The 21,644-nt window shown below is 43.1% G+C and overlaps 1 protein-coding gene and 1 long non-coding RNA gene across 9 annotated transcripts in view; one reads left to right on the top strand and one right to left on the bottom strand.

The window, feature by feature from the left end:
* The window catches only part of LOC128112759 (uncharacterized), a 41,385-nt gene extending 29,334 nt beyond the window's left edge, over nucleotides 1-12,051 (bottom strand). Inside the window, exons 1-2 of one of the 2 annotated variants that reach the window (XR_008219147.1) lie at nucleotides 10,862-12,051; nucleotides 9,951-10,050 (exon numbers count right to left, since the gene is read on the bottom strand). This is a non-coding gene — a long non-coding RNA (uncharacterized LOC128112759). Of the gene's footprint in view, nucleotides 1-9,950; nucleotides 10,051-10,856 lie in introns of both variants that reach the window. The other variant, XR_008219148.1, reaches the window with a different exon arrangement.
* Nucleotides 1-21,644, top strand: part of Arhgap26 (Rho GTPase activating protein 26) — a 729,500-nt gene that overhangs the window by 348,299 nt on the left and 359,557 nt on the right. The window lies entirely within an intron of this gene.

The raw sequence follows: 21,644 nt of genomic DNA on the forward strand, positions 1-21,644 counted from the left end.
AGTTCGAGGCCAGCCTGGGCTACCAAGTGAGTTCCAGGAGAGGCGCAAAGCTACACAGAGAAACCCTGTCTCAAAAAACCAAAAAAAAAAAAAAAAAAAAAAGAAAAAGAAGGAGAGGAAAACCAAATTAAGATGCTTAAACAGAATGCGTTTGCTGTGGTGTGTAGCTAGAAAGCCAAGGGCTCTTCTGAATTTATATTTCACAGGGTCTCATAGCTCTAAAGGGTGTCTACAGTCCTGGTTTTTCTTTGTCACTCAACTCCACATTCTTCTGGGCTAGTTCCATTCTTAGGTGGGCTCTTCCCTCTTGTTGGCAAGATGACTTATGACCAGAAGTTCAGCCCAAAGTCTGAGCTTGGATTTTGTTGGCTTATTCTTGAATTATGTGTTCATCCTTGACATAACCTCTGAAGCTGGCCTGAACCCAGAGTAGAGTAACTGCATGTGAAATAAATGTTCTGAAAGCCCAAGATGAATGGTTTCCCCAGAGGAATATTAGGGTGCTATAAATACAGGGGGAGTGGGGATAGTAGCCAAGGCAACCACAATTCTCCACTCTGGCCTAAGTAAATGAGCAAGGTCATCCAGGGAAGAGAAAGAGCTCTCTCTCCCAGATAGCTTATGGCTGTCATCCACTTTGGAGAAAAGAATTTGGGCTATCAACCTGTGGTTTAGAAAGTAACCTTGGATATTCAGATTTGGAAAAGAAGAAATGAGATAGCTTTGAACTATTGGACACCACTACATCTGGACAGACCAAGGAGTCCAGGAAGTGTCTAATAGCCTCATGACTGCAGAATAGGGGAAGGATGTCGGGCTGGTTTTCGTGAAGGCTGCCCTTGTTGGATATATTATAGAACAAGAAAATGAAATGCTTTCAGGGGCTATGATGGCTACCCACTACAGTGAATAGTGTAGCAGAGTTCCATAAGCTCTAGCCAGTGGATAACTGTCTTCTTCCCTAGCCAACGTGCAAACTGGTTCTCCATAGAGCTGTTTTTTTCCTTAGGATGATATTTACAATGCATCCAGTAAAATGTGTTTGGCATCTGCTTGTGGCTACTGCAGTAGATTTGACTATAGGTCAAGTCTTGGCAAAGTTTCTGTAAAGGGCCAAATAGTAAATATGCATTTTAGGCTTTGTGGGCTGTGTAAGGTCTCTGTTGTTCATTTTATTTTGTAAACAGTGCCAGGGATTGAATCCAGGGTATCATGTATGCTAAATGCAGGCTCTAAATACTTCTATGTTTTTGCTTGAGAAAATAAATGATTTGTAATCCCTTAATAATATGAAAAAACAGCTGGGTGGTGGTGGCATACTCCTTTAATTCTAGCACTTGGGAGGCCAAGGCAGGTGGATCTCTGTGAGTTCGAGGCCAGGCTGGTCTACAGAGTGAGTTCTAGGACAGCCAGAGCTGTTACATAGAGAAACCTTGTCTTGAAAAACCAACAACAACACACACACACACACACACACACACACACACACACACACACACACACACACACACACACACCCCAAAACAAACAAACAAACAAAAACCCAAAACATTGTTAGGTCACAAGTCGTTAGAAAATAGTCCAGGAGCTGAAATCCACTCAGGGTCAGAATGAGTTTGGAGGCAGATAGACCTGGGCTCTAGTACTTTCTATGTTGTTTGCTAACCATGTGGAAGTTTTAAACTTTAAGACTTTTAGTTTTCAGGGCTGGAGAAATGGCTCAGCAGTTAAGAGCACTGGCTGCTCTTCCAGAGGACCTGGGTTCAATTCCCAGCACCCACATGGCAGCTCACAATTGTCTGTAACTGTAGTTCCAGGGAATCTGACACCCTCCCACAGACATACATGCAAACAAAATACCAGTGCATATAAAATAAAGACAAATAAATCATAAAAATGGGCTTAAATTAAACAAATGAACAAATAAAAGACTTTCAGTTTTCTTATCCGCAAACAGTCTTCTGGAAGCACCTGTCATTAGAGAGTTAGTTATTGTGAGGATGTTCAGTTAGTGTTTGCTTTGTGGAATTAGGACATTGACCCTGATGCCTGCAATCTCTGGGAGAGAGCAGCAGGGCCATGCCCTAGGAAGGTTTGCATTATGATTGTTCTTCCTCTTTTGATACTCTCTTTTTGTCTCTCCTGGGCAATTCGTCACCAGGTTTTGGGATGTTGGTGCCAATCTCAGTTTCATTTCTGGTATTTTCAGGCAGTGACCCACATTTTAATCCGTATTTGGCAGAAACTAAAATAAATTGGCTTGATCCATTATCAGAATGCAGAATATGTACTTGTTTTGCTTCTAGCCAAAATTTCCTCCTTTTCCATTTTTATTGCATTCTAATATATCAGCCTAGCAGAGATGTTTATTAAAACCAGACTCCTCTCCCCTGTGTGTGCACCCGTGCCCACATGCCCACATACACACACACACACATACACACACACACACACACACACACACACACACACAAACACTTTATCAGGAAAAACATTACAGCTGTGGATTTTTGTTTGTTGAACTTGGTAAGTAGATGCCAGGAAGTTTGGAAGTAGGTTAGCCATATTGCCTATTGATTTATACAGGTAAATTATAATGGAGTAGATAGAAATTCTGTGAGATTGCTAATCCTCAGTATCTTTCAGTATCTTGAATGTACTTGCCCTAAATCTTTCTCATGTTACTTCCTCAGTGAAATCTACCCTGATAGCCCTCCACTGATCCACTTCTCCACTTTATTCTTTTCTATGGTACTTGTATAGTTCTGACACACCATATAATTTATTTATTATGCTGTGTGTGTGTGTGTGTGTGTGTGTGTGTGAACTGTCTGTCCTTACTAGACTAAAACTTCATAAAGGCAAAGGTTTTTGTCCTTGATTATGCCCAATTTAGAATGGCATCTGGTGTCAGGTAAATATTTGCTGAATGAATGAATGGGTCCTTTAATTCTTATTAGAAGGTTTGCTACATCCTATTTTCTCTAGCCTAACAGACATGAAATTTGGGGTTGAATATTGACTCTGCCACAAATTGCCTAAGTCTTTGAGCAAATCATTTAATCTCTCAAGACTATAGTTCTCTTATCTTTAAAATAAGGGGTTAGAGTACATGATTGCAAAAGTTCCTACTAGGTCTGTAGTTCTGTGATTATAATATCTGGTTAAAAGAGATCATGTGCTGTTATTAAAATTCCCACATATATTTCCCCAAAACTATTTTGAATTTCACTGATGGGCAGTGTGGACTGAAAGAGAACTTACAGAAAAAAGTCTTTGTAGGTACCTTCTGCACTCATAAAGAGCAGTTCTTAACAAGGTTGTTCCCAAGAACATCTCCACAGCTCCTTTTAGGATAAAGTCCAGACATCTTGAGCAGGCTTCTGGAACCCCATGGACTCTGAACCCTGCTGCTTCCTCTTGCCCCTTCACTGCCTCTTGCCCCTTCACTGTTGACACTCTGTGCTTTGGAATATGTTTTGGTATCTCCAGTAACTGATGGATTTCCTAGCTTCAGTTCACTGAGTCAATCCTGTCTTCCCTCCCTTTGCACCCCCTCTCTTACTCCCTTGATCAGTTGCTAGTGTGTTGGGCCAAGAACTGTGACTGGAAAAAAAAAAGAACTGTGACTGGCTTGGTTTGATTGGCACATTAATGCAATAAAAATACAAACGTTGTTGGGATTAGATGATGGAAGATCTGGGGACCACAATGATTAGTTTGTCTTATATCTGGATACTAAGAAACCACTAGAAATTTAAAAAATATTTATTATTATTTTAAAATTATGTGTATGCCTGTTGGTCTGTGCACATGGGTACAAGTACCCAGGGAGGCCAGAAGCATCAGATTCCTCTGGAGCTAGAGTTACAGGTGGTGATTGTGAGCTGCCCAATGTGTATGCTGGGACTTGATTTGGTCCTTTGCAAGAACAGTATACTGAGCCGTCTCTTTAGTCCATATATATATATATATATATATTAGCATAGTAATATAATTAAAGCTTTATGAGATAAATTATGAAGATATGCCTCAGAGAGCATGGAAAGCACCATTTTCCTTATCCCAAAAGCACTATTGGAGGGTAAATGCTAGGATTCCTATTCTGTAGACTTGGAAAGGCTGGGACACACATGGCTTAAAGGACTTGTTTTTGGTGTCACAAAAAGCCATACTTTGAGCTATGGTGTTTTTATAATTAGATGGGATTGTGATCTGCAGGTTCGATGATTATTGCATTTTCAATTGGGTTGCAAACTGAACAATTGTGTTGAGCTTTGTGAGGCTCATCATTTGTTGCTAGAGTTTTCCTGCCTGGCCCACAGTCAGGACAAATCTCTCTCACCCGCCAGTCCTAAGCCGCTCAAACCCGATCAAGTAAACACAGACACTTATATTGGTTTCAAACTGTATGGCCGTGGCAGGCTTCTTGTTAACTGTTCTTACAGCTTAAATTAATCCATTTCTATTAATCTATACCTTGCCACGTGGCTTGTGGCTTACCGGTACTTTACATCTTTTGTCCTGATGGCGGCTGGCAGTGTCCCCTCTCTCCCCGCTTCCTGTTCTCTCAACTTTCCTCTCTGTTAGTCCCTCCTATACTTCCTGCCTGGCCACTGCCAATCAGTGATTTATTCATTGACCAATCAGCAACACATTTGACATACAGACCATCCCACAGCACCTCCCCTTTTCTTTTCTTAAAAAGGAAGGTTTTAACCTTTACACATCTCCAAAGTCAGCTTGGTATATTTGGGAATTTGGGCGTAGCTTCTCTTACTACTTCCTGCTGGAGGGGGGCGCTGTATCTTATGGGGAAACAAAGAAAATTTTAGGATCATGGAGTAGTCCGTGAGGCTGTATCATCTGAGCCAGTTGACTTGAAACAGTTCTGTATGTTGGATCATCTGGGCCATGGTGTCATCGGAGACCTTTCAGGGGGTCTTGGCTGGTCAAACCTGATGTGTCTTAATCTGGAACAGATCCATAGCCTCTGACTTTCTGTGGAAACAAAAGCAGAATCTCCTTTCCAAAGCAACATATCTTTATATCCAAATTTTGAAGTCAAGGTACCTTTAAAATATACATTTTGGCATAACTCAACAGCTTTTACAATCAAATGTTTTTCTTTAGTTACGAATATCAAAGAGAACATAATCCAGATTCTCTGTGTGGTAGCCATCTTTACGTGGCTTATTTTTTTATATTAGCTTGAGCCTATTGCTTTAAACTGCAGCCTTCTAAGCCTGAAACGGCGCTGGTGCTGTGGCTGCTGGCTCCGCCCACTTCAGCTTCTCAAAATGGTGGTGAAACATTTTCTGCCAGCTCTGGGAGCCATCAACTCTCAGAAATAGTGGGTCTATGCTTCTATCAAAGCAGCGTATAGCCCCGAAACCTCTTTTGTTTTGTACTAGCAAAGGCTAAATCCACAATGTAGCTTAATGTGCCACTTGCAGAGGCCTCATTCCCGCCATATGGCGGCAGGTCGAGCGCGCACGCCAGCAACCCGCCAGTAGCTCAAACCGGCAGCTGCCGCTCATTTGAGAGAGACATTAGGAACTGTTTTTAGCTCCGTTTTAGAATCTTTTTTCTCAGTTTTTAGGTGGAAACTCTTGCCCCACGTTGGGCGCCATTTGTTGCTAGAGTTTTCCTGCCTGGCCCACAGTCAGGACAAATCTCTTTCACCCGCCAGTCCCAAGCCGCTCAAACCCGATCAAGTAAACACAGACACTTATATTGGTTTCAAACTGTATGGCCGTGGCAGGCTTCTTGTTAACTGTTCTTACAGCTTAAATTAATCCATTTCTATTAATCTATACCTTGCCACGTGGCTTGTGGCTTACCGGTACTTTACATCTTCCTTGTCCTGATGGCGGCTGGCAGTGTCCCCTCTCTCCCCGCTTCCTGTTCTCTCAACTTTCCTCTCTGTTAGTCCCTCCTATACTTCCTGCCTGGCCACTGCCAATCAGTGATTTATTCATTGACCAATCAGCAACACATTTGACATACAGACCATCCCACAGCATCATTAAAGTTGACTGACTTACAAATGCTTCTGGAAGCTTTGGCTGTCTAGGCTCAGCCTGTGTGTTTGCTTATACCGTGGCAGTCTGGGCCAGATCCAGGACTGTAATTTCCCTTTCAGGCTACTGTAAGAAAAGAATTTTCTCAAGGCAAGCCTCGCCTACCGTACTTAAACCTTAAGGCAAACACTTAGTTTTGCAGTTCCATTACAGACTCTGGATTTGAAAATGCAAAACTTGTGATATGACTGATGATCTCAAAAGACTAGTTCCTGTTGAGCCAGAGCAGTAATTTTGAATGCTTCCCTGTTACTTGGGGGGTCTTGCCCCAGTGCAGGCTCTGGGGTTGGAGTGTAGCTCAGTAGTAGGATGTTTGTTTGCCTGGCATGCATAAAGACTTGGGTTCTAATTCCAGAACCACCACAAACAAGCAAACCAACAACCCTACCCAACCTGTTTTTCCTTTAGGCTCTGGTTGATGTCAGTGCCTCTGAGTGTGTGTACTATACCAGGCTTTCTTACCCAGTCCCACTCCCCAGCAACCCATCCTTTTAAAATGTCTTTTCTGTTCTAGCCTTTCTCTGTCTGTCTCTTGATTCCCCTCAGTGTACCTGGAGTTCCCTTCAGACAATTGTCCGCCTTTAGTGACTGCTAGTGTTCATCATCAGAACTCACTGATTTAGTTATGTGTGTAGCTAGAGTGGCCTTTAAAAGTGAAAAATTGGCCATGTTACTTTCTCTGTTAGAGGCGGTTGGGGGCCTCCCATTGCTTTTAGAACTTCCCCCGGTCACGGTCATGCTCTGACTGCCCTGACTCCAGCCCCTTCCAGTTTTGTCTTGCATCATCTTCGCATAACCCTGCCTCTGAGGCCCTTTTCTGCTCCCTCGGGTGTTCCTGTGCCTCCACCACAGTCCTGTCCCTGCACTTGCCTCTGAAGTTGCCTTCTTCTACCCTTTCACCCAACTGCTCTTATTTAAATCTCTTCTGGAGTTTCTCTGGGGGCCACTGGGTTCTCAGTCTGGAGACTTTCTGTGATGGCCAGGCTTCTCACATCGCTCTGCTTAGTGGCAGGGAGATGGGCTTAGGGGCTCGGGGACTTGAGGGTTTAGGGGGCATGATTGGATATTGTGCTCTGTGCTCCCCAGCCAACACTGGAGTGTTTTAAGAAGTCATAGATTGCCAAAGAGCTGACTTAAAAGCCACTCTTCCTGGAAGGGTGGTGATGGTGAAAGTGTGTAGGAGGAAGAAGAGGAAGAGCAAAGAGTTTCTACCAGGAAGTGTGTCATATCACTTAAAACTGGGTTCTGAGGTTACTCCTTGTTTGTATTTATGTACTTGGTGAATGGTCTGTGTTCCTCCTGTGACTTACATGCTTCTCCTTTTTCTGTTATAATTTTGTAAATGCAGAAACTATAGCCCAGAGGAAGGAATTGCCTAGTGAGGGCCTAGAGGATAGATGGCTGACCTGAGAAAAGGTCAGACCTGATGGTAATTGGTAGCCCCTTCTCCCAGCACACCAAGCTGGTCTGGCAGTTGAGTGTTCTCCTTCAAGGCCTACCAGATGTTTCACAACTTCCTAGACATATGAATAGGACAATTTAGCACCACCATTCCTAACTAGACAAGAAGGCATACCTTGGATATGTTGTGCATCACATCTAACAAACCCCGAAAATTAGGCCACCTCTTCATGCATCTACCTTAAAGAGAAGCATGCAGTGCTTAAGTACTCTCACAATAGTGAATGATATTAGGAGTACAGTGACTGTTTTAAAAATATTTCTACTACATTTTAGTGTGTGTGTGTGGATGTGGATGTGTGTGCACATGTAGAAGTTAGACGACATCTTTGTTGCTCCTCTTTTCTGCCACATAGGCCTCAGTGATTGAATTCGGGTTATCAGGGTTTGGGGCAGGCATCTTTACCAGCTGAGCATCTTGCCCACCCCTAACTATGGCTTTTTTGTTTTGTTTTGTTTTTTTGAGACAGGGCTTCTTTATGTAGCCCTGACTGTCCTGGAACTCCTGTAGGCCAGGCTGGCCTTGAACTCAGAGATCCTCTTCGCTCTGCCTCCCCAGTGCTGGATTAAAGGTATGCACCTTCACCACCCAGCAATTTTTTTTTTTTCCGAGTCAGAGTTTCTCTGTAGCCCTGGCTGGCCTGGAACTCTCTTTGTAGATCAGGTGGGCCTTGAACTCACAGAGATCCATCCATCTGCCTCTGCCTCACCTGGCTTAAAAGTCTGATTCATCATACATTTCTTTTTGAAGACTGAGAATTAAACCCAGGGTCTCACACATGCTAGTCAAATGCTGTAACACTGAGCTATGCCCCCAGTACCAACTATGGCTTTTTAGAAGCACTTCTTAATGCCTTTTTTCTTTATGGATTTATTCTTTGTATTTTGATTAAGACTTACTATAGTGTAAATGATAACATTCTTTTAGATGCTAAGAGAGCAAGGGCTCCTGCTGTAGCCTCAGTGATCTGCATGGCATATAATAGGCTCTCCACAAATGCTTACCTTGAGAAATGCCTTAATTTATGTCATGCTAGCATGTTTCCCTCCTGTCTGTCAGTAGCCCTGATTGTGGATGCTTTGAGGCCAAGGGTATTTGTACCTGTGAATTCCTCAGCAGGATTTATTCTGTAAGCTAGAGGAGAATGGTTGGACCTGCCTTCTCAGTTGCTTATTTACTTGCCTGATTCATTGGTCTGATGGGGTGGGACTCTGTGATAAGTGAACAGCCTTGATCCATCCACAGGGGAAGATTCAAAAGTGCCACATTTGTTTCCTTCTTATCCCTGAATGCAAGTTCTGAGAGAGAGCCATAATTATTTTCCATTGTCTGTGATGATGATTCAGAAAGTGCCAACTGCAAACAAGTAGCTATAAAATATCCAGACTAAGTGGCTAGATGATGAATATGCTTGTCTCAACTTAAAGATTAGAGTGTGGAGCTAGGGAGCGCTAGAGATGTGCAACCTATTGTAGTTCCTTCTTTAGTGATGTATTGGAGCTGGAGGTCCTCTCACTCCTTGCTCCTGTTGCATTAAACAGCTGACAGAAGGCCATGGTCTTTTTCTTGTCTGTTTCCATCATCTGGGCCTTGATGGAACCTACTTGGGATGTCATTTCAGTATTTTCTAACTCTGGACCCTGCCACGAACCTGGCAGTGTGTTCTTCATGTGCAGGTAAAACCCCAGGATATAAGGCATCCCATCTGCAAACTAGAAGGTCTTAGTGTGAGAATGCTGTGGCTGTGGCACAGAGTGGTGGAAGTGATACCAGCTTCACTTCTTGTTTCTGTCTAAGGAACTGTCCAAATCTTTACATAGAATGGCTTCTGGCTTCCCTGATGGGGAATATCAGGTCCCAGCAGGACCTCTGGACAGCAGCACACATCTTGTTTGTGTGTATTACCAGCTCATGCAGGAGCTGTTTCTTGTTCCTGAGGCATCTTTAATTGCATGATGGTGGCTGTGTGGTTTAGTTTATCAGGGGCAGTAAGCCAGTTGCTTTTTGTTTCTTTTAAAACTCTTTTCTGGCATATGTTCTTTAGGGATAGAGCTGTGATTTTTTTTTTTAAATAGGCTTTTACATTTCAGTTACTACATAACCCAGTTCTACCTCCTATCATCTCCAGGTTAATCTCTGTGCTCTAGTGCTACACTGAGGAGCAGTGAGAGTGCAGTCCTAGCTAATTGCTGTTGGTGATATCCTGTGTACCAGACCTTCAAATCCTGCACACGTTCTCATTCACTCCTCAGAGCAGCTTCAGAAAGCCTGGCATGATGGCATCCACTTGTAATCCCAGCACTTGAGAGGCAACACAGGAGGGATGGGTATTCAAGGTCAGCCTGTACTCTGTGAATGCTTGTCTCAAAAAAACCAAACCCAAAGCTGGGCATGGTGACACATACCTTTAATCCCAGCGCTAGAGGCAGGCAGATCTCTGTAAGTTCCAGGCCAGCCCAGTCTATATACTTAGTTCTAGGATAGCCAGGGCTACATAGAGAGACCCTGTCGAAAACAAAAACAAAACAATCAAACAAACAAAACCAAAACAAAACCCAAACCAACCAAACAAAAACTCAAAACAACCACCCCAACCCCAGCTCCCCACAAACAAACCTAAACCTAACTCAGCCAAACCAAATTAAAACATCAAAATCTAAACCAACCAACTTCTGATACCATCAACATTGTCACTATCTCTTATTTTGTAGATAGTATAACTATGAAGCCCATGTGAAAGACTGGATGCCCCCTTTCAGGCAAAAATGAACGAAACAAGCTACACCCATACAGTCTCACCATGATGACCGCCTAAGCATGAGTTGAACAAGTATGACAACAGACATGGGAATATGGACAGGAAAAGCACTGGAGGCCTCAACCCTACACACAGAACCACAGGCAACCAAGGAATGTTGAGAGTGAGAGAAATAGTCTCCCCCAGGAAAGAACACATGAATTGGTTATCCAATATCAAATGGTCAGCCCTGACAACTTACATACGAGTAACATCATACAGGTTGAGTTGAGCAGGGTGTACACACACACACACACACACACACACACACACACACACGCACACACACACACACACACACGTGTAATGACAATGAATGGAAAAAGAGGCCATGAATTTGCAAAAGAGCAAGGAGGGGTATATGGGAGGGCTTAGAGTAGGAAAGGGAAGGGAGAATGATGTAACTAGATTATAATATTAAAAAGAGAAGGAATAATTTAAAAAATGAACAAAACAAAGGCCACCCCTCACCCTTACCACAAGCATCCTATGAGAACAAGAAATGGTTGGTTACCTTACCCGAATGATGAGTATTTTCTAGGCTGCCTGCTAAGGTATAAGATTTAGTAGAAGCATTCCCCGCCTTTCTCTTTTTCTTTTTTAGAACTGTTACCAAGGAGATGGATTGCTTTCCAAAGGCAAATATGATAAAGAATATCTCGCCCCCTGCCTTTGGCTCATCATGTGTTTGATGAATGTTGCCCTACCCAGCTTTTTCCTCAGGCAGTCTGAGGATGAAAATGCTGGTCCTGAGCTCCGATGGCTGGAGAAGCTCACACCCCTGGGGACACTTTGTCTTCAAGCATATTAATTAAAGTACAGGCTAGTCATGGTCGTTTTTAGTGCCACCCTTTGTCTGTGTGGCAGGGCAGACTATCCTTGTGTTTAGGTGAGACTGGTGAGCATATGGGTCAGCTTTAGTAGCCTTGAGGAGTGAGGGCAAAACTTGGGCCAGTAAGCTCATCAGAGAGACTCTGTTCCTTCTACTAATGCCTGGCTACAGCTGAGATGAGAGGAGAGAAGCTGTTCTGTAGTATTTTCTATATGAATGAGCTATTTGTTTACAACACGTGTCCAGAGAGTTTTGTTTCTACAGGAATGACTACGGTTTTGTCAATTTTAGCGCAGACTGGTTACCATTGGTGATGAAGGCTATAAATGGATGTGTTGAAGATGGCATTGTTCCAATTTAATCTTGAGTCTAGTCTTAGGTCCTAGCCACTCTTTAACAGAGCTGTATGTAGTTAGCAGGATATTGCTTGTTTAAAATTTGATCATTTCTTGTTTTTCTTTTGTCCTGTTGGTGGAATTTTGGTGAAAATGTCCATGAGTTAAGAATTTGATAAGATGAGGCAGAAATGGAAGAGAAAGGTAAATTCTGATCATCAGCTGTCATGGCTGTGGAGTGTTTTGTGATTGAAGTTTCTCTGTTTCATTGATGTAGAAGCATTGAAAAGAAAAACTTAATGGCTTTCTTGGATAATAGTTAACACAGCATTGGAAATTGGAATTAGCTATCAGAGTAGACAGTAGGCTTACATCTGGGGACTCTGGTGAGAGGCCTCTAGCTTAATTTTTAAAATTCCCATTGGGAGACCTTGGGTCTATCTTCTCTATGTTGCCATTTCTTTGCCTGTAAAACAGAGACAGTAATATTTAGGTGTACTGCACTGGACAAAGTCAAGGAGCAGTGGGTTGCATCTTCCTGCAGGGCCGACCCAATGTGATCCTCAGTCTCTAGACTCATACATGCTCTCACAAACTTTGGACATCCTATTTCTTTGGTTATCATAGTTTTTCTTTTTCTTTTTTTTTTTTTTGGTTTTTTGAGACAGGGTTTCTCTGTGTAGCTTTGCGCCTTTCCTGGAACTCACTTGGTAGCTCAGGCTGGCCTTGAACTCACAGAGATCCGCCTGGCTCTACCTCCCGAGTGCTGGGATTAAAGGCGTGCGCCACCACCGCCCGGCTTATCATAGTTTTTCTTTTGTGGTTTAAGGATAGTTATTTGAAATGAAAAATTATGTTTGGAAACTAAAAAGCGATCTGTGGAACAGATTAAATCTAGGGTTGCCAGATAAAATATAGGACACCCAGTTAATTTGAACTGATTTGATGAACAATGGACACTTTTAAGTGTATCTTCAGATATTCATTGTTTACCTCAAATTTATATGACTGTTCTGTGTTTTTATTTGTGAAATATGGCATCTTTAATGTTTTCAGAGTCTACAGTCTTTTGGCTACCTTTCTGATCTCTACAAAAAGAACTGAGGAATTTCACACAGAATGTAGGGATATAATTTTCTTGCATCTGCTTATAGCTCCTGCTGTTTGTTGTTACAAGTAGAAACCTGAGTTTTCATAGATGCCCCAGCCATCCATCAAAACACTAGTTATTCAGCAGCCAAGTATTTTTGTTGAGAAATAAGCCAGAAGGAAATCTCTCTGATGATACTTCCTTCTGTTTCATCGGATTGCTGTTATGTGTATACCTGTGGAGAGGAGGATGTTGGGAATGGAATCATAAGAAGCCTCCAACAGTATGTCAGAAGTTCATTGAGGAGAAGTTAGTGGTTTTCAGGTAGGAGTCTCTGGTGGTCTCCAAGGAAGAATTCCCACATTTTAGCAGTCAATAGGAAGCCTTGCCTATGGACACTACATGCCAAGGAAACGCATAGGTACAAAAGATGTGAAAGACCTGACCCTTGATAACTGGGCAGTTTATCAAGAGATAGGACCAGTGTGTGTTAGTAATTGTTATAATTTACAGAATTAAATAACTTCCTCTGTGACAGCCATGGTAGGTGCTTTCCATAGACTATCACTGTAACCCTACAGCAGCCTTCTGAGCAAGAGCCTGTAAATGAGGGAACGGGAACTTGGACTGTGTGCTAGAGCTTAGTGTCACTTAAGACCTGCCAGACTTAAAAGTATCTGCTTAGGTTGAGACATTTGAAATGATCATTATTTAATAGCATCTACCCATAAAAACATCAGTTTCATGCAGTTCTAACCTAATCCAGAGAATTAGACCCAATGTGTGTACTGTACACAGGTAGCTATTACATAACAACTATGCATAGCTTTCTGAGGCTGACTGTCAAGAGTGAAACATAGACCTGGTTGAGGCTTGCCAGAGAAACCTTTGGGAAATTCACTCATCCACTTCCTCATGGGCTCAATCACTAAACAAAGCTACTATATTCTGCCAGTATCTAATTAAAGCATGGTTTTGAACAAATTAAAGACAATTATTATTATGAAAAATTTCTTTCCTGCCCATTTGTCTCACTCTTTTATTCAGGTAACTCATAATCTGTATATTGTGTGCTGACCATGTTTGGGAATGTCACATAAATGGAATCATATTGTGTGGTATTTTGTGTCTGGCTTCTTTCACATAGTTCAATATCTTTTTCAAGTTTATATTGTATCTTCTATTACTAATTCATTCTTCTTTATTTCTGATTAATATTTCATTGTGAATCATACCACATTTTGCTTTCTATTATCTCCTTCATAGATATTTAGATCATTTGTATTAAATTTTGTTGTGACCTTTATTGATTTATTGATGGTGTGAGTGTGTGTGTGCACATATGCACGTGCCATGGATGGCACATATGTAGAGATCAGAGGACAACTTGTTCTCAATTTTCTTCTTCCACCATGTGGGTTCCGGGGATCAAACTCAGGTCATCAGGCTTGGGGACAAATGCCTTTCCCTGCTGAGCCTCCTTGCTGACCCTTTTATTTCTGTTCGTATGAGTGTTTTCTGCAAGTTTTTGTGTGAAAGGACTTTTATTTCTTTCAGGTAGGTGACTGGAAGTGGAATTCCTGGGCTGTATAGTATATTAGCTACCTTGGTGTTTTTGTGACCACAATGCCTAACAGAAACAAATTCAGGGAAGACTGATTTTGGCTCACAGTTTATCAAGATCTCAGTCCAGCCTGGCAGGAAAGGCAATTATGGCAATGTGTATGGCAGAGACTCCTCACATGGGAGCTGACCAGAAAGCAGAGAGTATATTGGAACAGGGGGCTAGGCATAGTCTCCAAAGGCTCCCTTCCCAGTGATCTGCTTGGTCAGCTCTGCCCTCCTCCTAAAGACTTCAACAGCCCCTCCCTGGCCCCAACACTAACCCAGCTGGAGAACAAGGACTGTAAACACAAGCCTGCGGGGGGTGGAGTGGTGGGGTGGTGGGGTTGGTTGGGGAGGGGGGCATCTCCCTTTCAAACCACAGCATATGGGAAACTTACGTTTAATTTAAGCAGGTTTTCTAAGAGGGTATGTCCTAATGGGTTTGCCTGAAGATGGCGAAGATGAGGTTTGCATCAGCCAGCAATGCAAGTGTGACCTAGGGCGACGTCCCAGATCCAGAGAGATGAGCTAGGCAGATTTGAGACCAAGATCTTAGCAGAGCAGCAGGAGTTATCCCAGGCTATCCTGGTGTCCAGCCTTTTCTAGAAGGCTGTTGCTGCTGCATATTCAGCTCTGCATAATCAGCAGGTGGGGCAGAAGGCTTCTCTTTCCGTGGCTGGCTCTGGACACAAGAATTGTAATGTCATTTTAGAACTATCCAGTGATGATAGTCCAGCTAGAACAGTAACAATTCCCCTCTCTACACCATCAGTTTTCCAGTTCTCTTGGGGAAAAATAGAGACTGGTGTATAATGAATGAGCTTTTCATAAATCTAACTATTTGTAATCACAGAAGTCTGCATCTTATTCTGATAATGCATTTTTCTTATTTTGAAGTGGATAAGACTATATAACTGCTTTTTATGAAAGTTATTTTTAGTGTGTGTGTGTGTGTGTGTGTGTGTGTGTGTGTGTGTGGGTGTGTGTGTTCTGTACGTGTGGAGTATATGGTGTGTACATATATCCACGAGTGCATGTGGAGGCACAAGGTGAGGAGCATTTTGGATTTGAACCATTATCACATATGGTAAGTTTCAGTTTAATGAGCAGATTTTCTAGGCAAGAGAGTGGACATACAGAAGTGAGACTGAGCCTTGATTGTGCTCTATCTTTAGATTTTGAGACAGGGGCTCTCCTCTTGTTGAACCTGAGGTTCATTGATTTGGCTAGGTTGGCTGGCCAGTGAGCTTCAGGGATCCACCTGTCTTTGCATCCCTAAAGCTGGTTTCATAGGCACATAGCACCATGACCTGCTTTTCATGTGGATTACAGGCTCTGAACTCAGACCCTCATGCTTGCTTTACCAATCCCTAGCCTGTGAAGACTGTTTTTAAAAAAAGTAAGCAATTGAGCCAGTGAAATGGCTTAGTGAGGAAGGGCTCTTGCTGCTGAGTCTGATGGTCTGATTTTGATCCCCAGGAATGATGTGATGGAAGGAGAGCACTGACTCTTTTGGCTTGTCCTCTGACCTCCACATGTATACCATGGCATGCACGTATACACACAAACAAATACAAATAAAAATGATAACAAATAAAAATTGACAGTGACATACATTTTTATGGCTGTACATAGCATAATAAATTATTGGTATCAAATTTTTTGTGTTGCATATATGTGTAGGTGTGTGCATGTGTGCAAGGGTGTGTTGAAGTTGGTTATTGAAGGTCCCTAATCAAGGAGCACTGTCCCAGAGTCTGGGGAGGGGCTTGGTCAGATCCATGGGCTTTGTCTATATTCTTATTTTCTTGTATTATTGTGGAGTGTGGACAACCAGGGAGATGGATGGGTAGAACGTAAGTAAAAGTATCAGAATTAAGAAAGCATACTTGCAAGCACATCATTCCAGTTCCATTTTCTAGATAGCTGATCCTGCAAAAACACATGCATTTATGGGCACATGTCATCTTTAGCCCCGTTGGGAATGCCAGGAAACCGGAAGCAGGCTCAGGCTGGGTTACTTGTGTGTGTTTCAGACTAACCAGCAATTGGCTGTGCTCAGGGTAAGCAGTTGTTTTCCCTGGATGGTTATCGGCTGAGACCAGAGGCAGTGGGGAACCAGCAACAATGGGGAAATGGCAGTGAGGGGAGAGTTTAGGGCTGGGCAGGTGCGTGCAGTCTTAAGTGAGAAGAGTCTTTCCATAGATATGCACATTCTCTAGGTTGGGACAGCAGGTAGGATTTTTCTCTAATGTGATCCGAAGTAGGCTTAGCAGTTTTCTCTACTTAATAATGACATTAGCAGTGGCGGTCTGCTTGAAATTGCAAAGCCTGAGATTCACTAAGCTCGCACAGGGCAGCCTGATGCCATTTGACTCTAGAAGCAGCTGTGTTAGATAGGTGTGGTTCCATTTTTGTGTGAGGCAGCCTTGGGTCAGGAGAATGTAACAGCTTGTTTACTGAACTTGTCATCGGATCAGAGCCCACTGCCTATGAAGGGCCAAACTCAGTCTGTTGTATAAACCAGAGTGGGTGTCTCACATCAGCAGTTTCTACACCAGATCTTATTCTAGAGGCCCAGTACTTCAGTTCAGCAGGGCAGCAGAGGCCTGGTGTATGGGAAGAGAGCTGGGAACAGATTTCACAGACCTTGTTGAATAATGTCCTCAGGGCAGCTGGCAAGGCTAGACTGCCTGTGTCTTACACACTTTATTTGCTGCCCTCTGTCTACAGCTGGCTCTATTGATTTAGCTTTGGGAAGTCTTTGCCTTGGCTGCCCTCCATACCCCTTCTGTTGATACATCCCGGGAATGTTGAAGTTTATACTGCATTACAACCTTGGCTCTTGAGCCTAATATGAGTGAGCGCCCCTGCCCTGGTGCTTATAGTTGTCAATGGGACAGAAGACAGGATTGTTTGGATCACCTGCTGTTGACTTCCTCCTGGCCTGCCCTTGGGATGGAACAGGGGACTTTTCACCTGATCTCTTCAGGTTCTCACAGGCTGTTTGAAATGTTAGTGAGGAAGAGGAGCAGAAAAGGAAGAGCTGGAAGGCTTTCTCTGTTTCTCCTTTAAGTTTCGCATTGTTTTGGGAGACTATTGGCCTGAACGAGGGGAGATGCAGACCAGTCTTTCTTCTTGTGAATGAGTTAGAGCAAATGCACTGTCAGTATATGACCACTGGCTTATTAGCTCAATGGCCCTTGTGCTTTCCTGATACTGGCACCCCACCCATCAGATAGCTGTTCCCTTTTTTGAGATAAGTGCCTGGTGGCCAGTGTTCTCATTTTAACTCCAGAGGGTTGACTTTTATCACAGATTTACTGTTTGTTCTTCAAAGGACATGGTTGACTGCAATTGCATGAAATGACAGTGTTAAGTTTTGTAATGTATAAATGTTAAAATGTAACTATAAAGTATGCCTTTTCAGTGTCTTTTTTTGAATGATCTTATTTGTGTATTTTATCAGTCTGTTAGGCATTTTTATTATTCCAGTAATCTATCTTCATTATAGAATGATTAGAAAATGCAGATAAACAAAGAGAAAAAAAGGAAAAGAAGGGGAAAAAAAAGTTCTAAAAAAAGTCCCTTGAGAGAGAGCCAAGATGTAAAGGACTTTGAACTTAGCAGGAGGGACCCCTTCAATCAGTTGATGCAAGTTGGTATTGCCAGACTCGTTCTGCTCCTCTTTGTTTCAGACACTAGAAGTTGGTGTGTAAGAGCAAGTCCTGGAGAACAGTCAGGTGGCATTTACTGTGCTGACCTATGAGCTCTGATGATTTTGAGTCCAAAAGTCCTCCTGTCCATCTACCACCTGTAAAGGGTAGATCTGAAAAGGGAGAAGTAATCCCTAGGATGAGGTCTCTTTCTTTACCTAGTTGCTAGTTCTTAAGCTAGAAGTGAAGAATTTGCTCAGTCATTCTTGCTCCCAACTCTGCCCAAATCACCAGCCAGCCATCCCCATCTATTCACCCGTCCATTCTACTCACTCCATTCATTCGTCTTATTCATTCAATTCTAGTTCGTTGTGTCTCTGCTGAGTACCAGATTGTGTTTGGCTCTGGGAATGCAGTGTAAGAAAGACAAGTCTCTGCTCTCATAGAGCTTGCCCTAGGTCAGTGCAGGCAGTAGTTTCCTAACTTTACTTTCCCTTTTCTTTTATTGTGAGTGTTAGAATATCATTTGTTCATTTAAATTAATGTACAAAGTATTAGATTAATGAGAAGGTTGGACTCCCCCCACCCCCTTAAGATAGGGTATCAAGTATCCTAGACTGGCTTTCACTGTAAAGTTGAGAATGAACTTGAACTTACGATGCCTGTCTTCACCTCCCAAGTGCTAGGATTACAGGTGTGTACCCCCACACTGCCTTTGTGTCACACTGGGGATCTGATTTCCTGAATGCACTCTACCAACCAATAGATCCCCACCTCAATTGCTTTACTTTGAGGCTTTCCTTTCCTTGCATCCATGTATAAGATGCCATGAATTTGTGAGTGAAGATGTTTCTCTTTCCCACTTTGTTCTGTTTTAGAACCCCTCATATCTACTTGCTACTCAATAATTTCAGGCAGGGAAGTTGAGGAGGAGGCCTTTTGTGGCTGAGGGCATTCTCAGAATGGGCCTTGACTTTTGTCTGGGAGGGGCTCCTGCTTTATCAGAGAGAGAAGGCCTCATTGTGTGTTATTGTTGGATCAAGTTCCAGGACCTCAGTGCAGTTCTCTGGACAGGGCTGATTTGAGCTGCCATCTCAGAAGAATGGAGTGGGACTCAGGGTAGTGTCAAAGGGAGCTCTGTGTCCCAGCCCTCTCGAGGCAGAGGGCAGGGCTTCGGCATCAGGCCAAGCTCTGGTGTCTACAACACAGCATTTTTGTGAACATGCCTTTTGTGTTTGTATGTCTGCCCTTCCTCCTCCCTCTTCATCTCTCCCTCTGGCATATAGTCATTTATTAAGGAATTTTGGTGGAAAATTTGGAAAATGTCGTGTCTGGAAACTCCCTTCCTTTTGAACTATGACACACCTGGGTGGATTTGTGAGTTGCAAGGATGGGGACATTTGATACACAAAACTGAGAAAGTTCCAGGAAACCAGTATTTTCCCAGCTTTAATCATTTCCATCACTTTCTGCCACATGGATGTAACACCTATTCTATTGTTTATCTAATATTTTTTTAAGTTAGGAGTCTTTGATCATTTTTCAAAGGATATTCTTGGTTTCCTAAATAGCTAGTCTATTTGCCCCAAGAGAAAGTTAAGTAAAAATTTGTTATGTAAACTCCATTGTCTGTGTGTCACCTCAGGTGACTCCAGATACCACCGTGCTATATAGGTGCCATGCTTGGGGAGAAGTTGAACTGCAGATTGTAGCATCTTGATTCAGCAGACTGCAGGAGGGTCATGAGATTATATGTACCCCTTCTAGCACTTTGTCCCTCTCTCTTCCCATTAATAAGGTGAATTAGTGGTTGTATCTCAGCCTGGTATGCAAGATACTTCAGGGGGTGTTGCCTGACAGGGAGAGGGGTGTTCTTGGCTGCTCTGTGCTCTGCACTTGTCTGGGCTGCCCCTTTCTTCTGTACAAGCACCAGCCCCTGAATCAGTACAGGGCAGAAGATCACCGTTCAGTGTGAAGAAGCCACTGTTCAGTGTGTTGTGGATGCAACTCTTTCCAAACTAGGAGATTTTGCTCCCATTTCTCTAGCAAGCTGTCTCTACTCTGTGGGGTAGAAAGCAGAGGCCAAGAGGATGGGCTCTGGACATCAACTACCTAGACTCGAGTCCCGGGCCTGTTTTTTTTTTTCTTTTTTTCTTTTAGGAAAGGTGCCTCTTTTTCATTTATCTAACAAGTGTTGTTGCTCCTGAGTCACTGCTTATAGGCTCTAGAGGTAGTCTAGTAAGGAAAATAGCAAGTAGGGGTTGGGAGTGTATCATTCCTAAGCAGAACGTATATGGAACTTATTGCTTAAGTGGAAGCAAAAGCAGAAGCAGACGTGTATCAACTGTGGTTTTTGTGAGGTGTAAATGAACTGGTGTGTATGAAGCGTGTTAACACAGAGCCTGACTCACAGCCATTGCTTAATAACTGCTGGCTCTTTACTTACGATGCCTGTGTGGCTAGAATTGCTCTAGGAATGCAAGTCACTCTGATGATTTCACTCCTGCTTTAGCTTGAGAAGCAACCGGCAGAAACCTCCTCTCTGGTTCTTGGCTGTTAGTGACTGAAACCTCTCAGTCTCTAGGAATCTCTCATGGCTTGCAGGCTCCTAACTTGATCATGGGATTCTCAAAACTCCCAGTCACCACTCGGGTGTACTTACTCATCACTCCCTGTCCAGTTCAGTTGACAGTCTCATCTCCCGAATGACGTTTCTTGGAAAGAATCTTTTGTGGTAGGGTCCCTTGTCTCCTGCCCCCACCCCTCAGTGTTTCCTCCTTCCTTCCCTTGGTGTGAGGTTGTTAGGGCACACATCCTGACATGACAGTTGCTGCAAGCATTTGTTTGACACAGTTCTTTACAGGAAAAGCCTACCACAACTGTGGGCTAAAACAGGTTTTCAAGTAAAAGCTTGAGTTCTTGTTTATGGAGAGGCTTAACTGTGTTTTAACTCCATTCACTTTTAAAAAGAAATATTCTCTTTATTACAACTGCCTGTAATTCCAGCTGCATGGGAAGATACCCGTGTGTGTGCATACCCCCTCCCCCCATGTATTGTTGGCAGAAGTATTTATTTACAGGTGTTTCTCTTTGCCTTGCAGGTGGTCCCCTTCTCCCAGAGGCTTCACATTGTCTTTCCTTTGTGCATATTTCAGTATTAATTTTTTTATGAAGTGATTGGTCATATTAAGGTCTACCTGACTGCAGCTTATCTTTATTGCTTCCTCCCAGGCTCTGTTTCCAGATGCAGTTATATTGTGAAGTACTGGGAGTTAGGATGTATGAATTTTACATGATATAACTGAGCCTTTAACAGTGTATCTCAAGAATGCAGTTGTAAATCACTAACTTTACCCTAGGACCTTGAGTTGCTTAAGCCAATCTTCGAGGACAGAAGGGAGGACTTGGTTGGCTTTGAACCTGGGTGTGGGCACAGGGCTTAATGAAATCTTGTTAGTGATTCAGGGCAGCTGACTGATCCTCTGGAGGGTTGGCTAAGCTGGAGGTAGGCAGACAGTTTTACGCACAGCCAGCATGCAAGTTTCATTTGTCCCTGTGTCCTGGCTACTTCCAGGCAGGACTTGAGGGAGGAGAATGGTAGTTGTTAGGAGAAGGACTTGTTGACAGTGAAAGTGTGACACTATCCTCCAGACAAGACTCAGAAATGTGTCAAGAGCTGGAAAAGCCACAGCTAAAGTTTCCCGGTAACCTGTGTTGCCCCCGCTTCCGGTTCAGTGTACTGCAAGAGGGGCTTGGAGTCTGTTGACTTTGGCTGCGATGTAGT

The sequence above is a fragment of the Peromyscus californicus genome, unplaced genomic scaffold (genome assembly GCF_007827085.1).
Source record: "Peromyscus californicus insignis strain IS unplaced genomic scaffold, ASM782708v3 Scaffold_17__1_contigs__length_78620276, whole genome shotgun sequence".
In the NCBI taxonomy this organism is placed as follows: domain Eukaryota; kingdom Metazoa; phylum Chordata; class Mammalia; order Rodentia; family Cricetidae; genus Peromyscus; species Peromyscus californicus.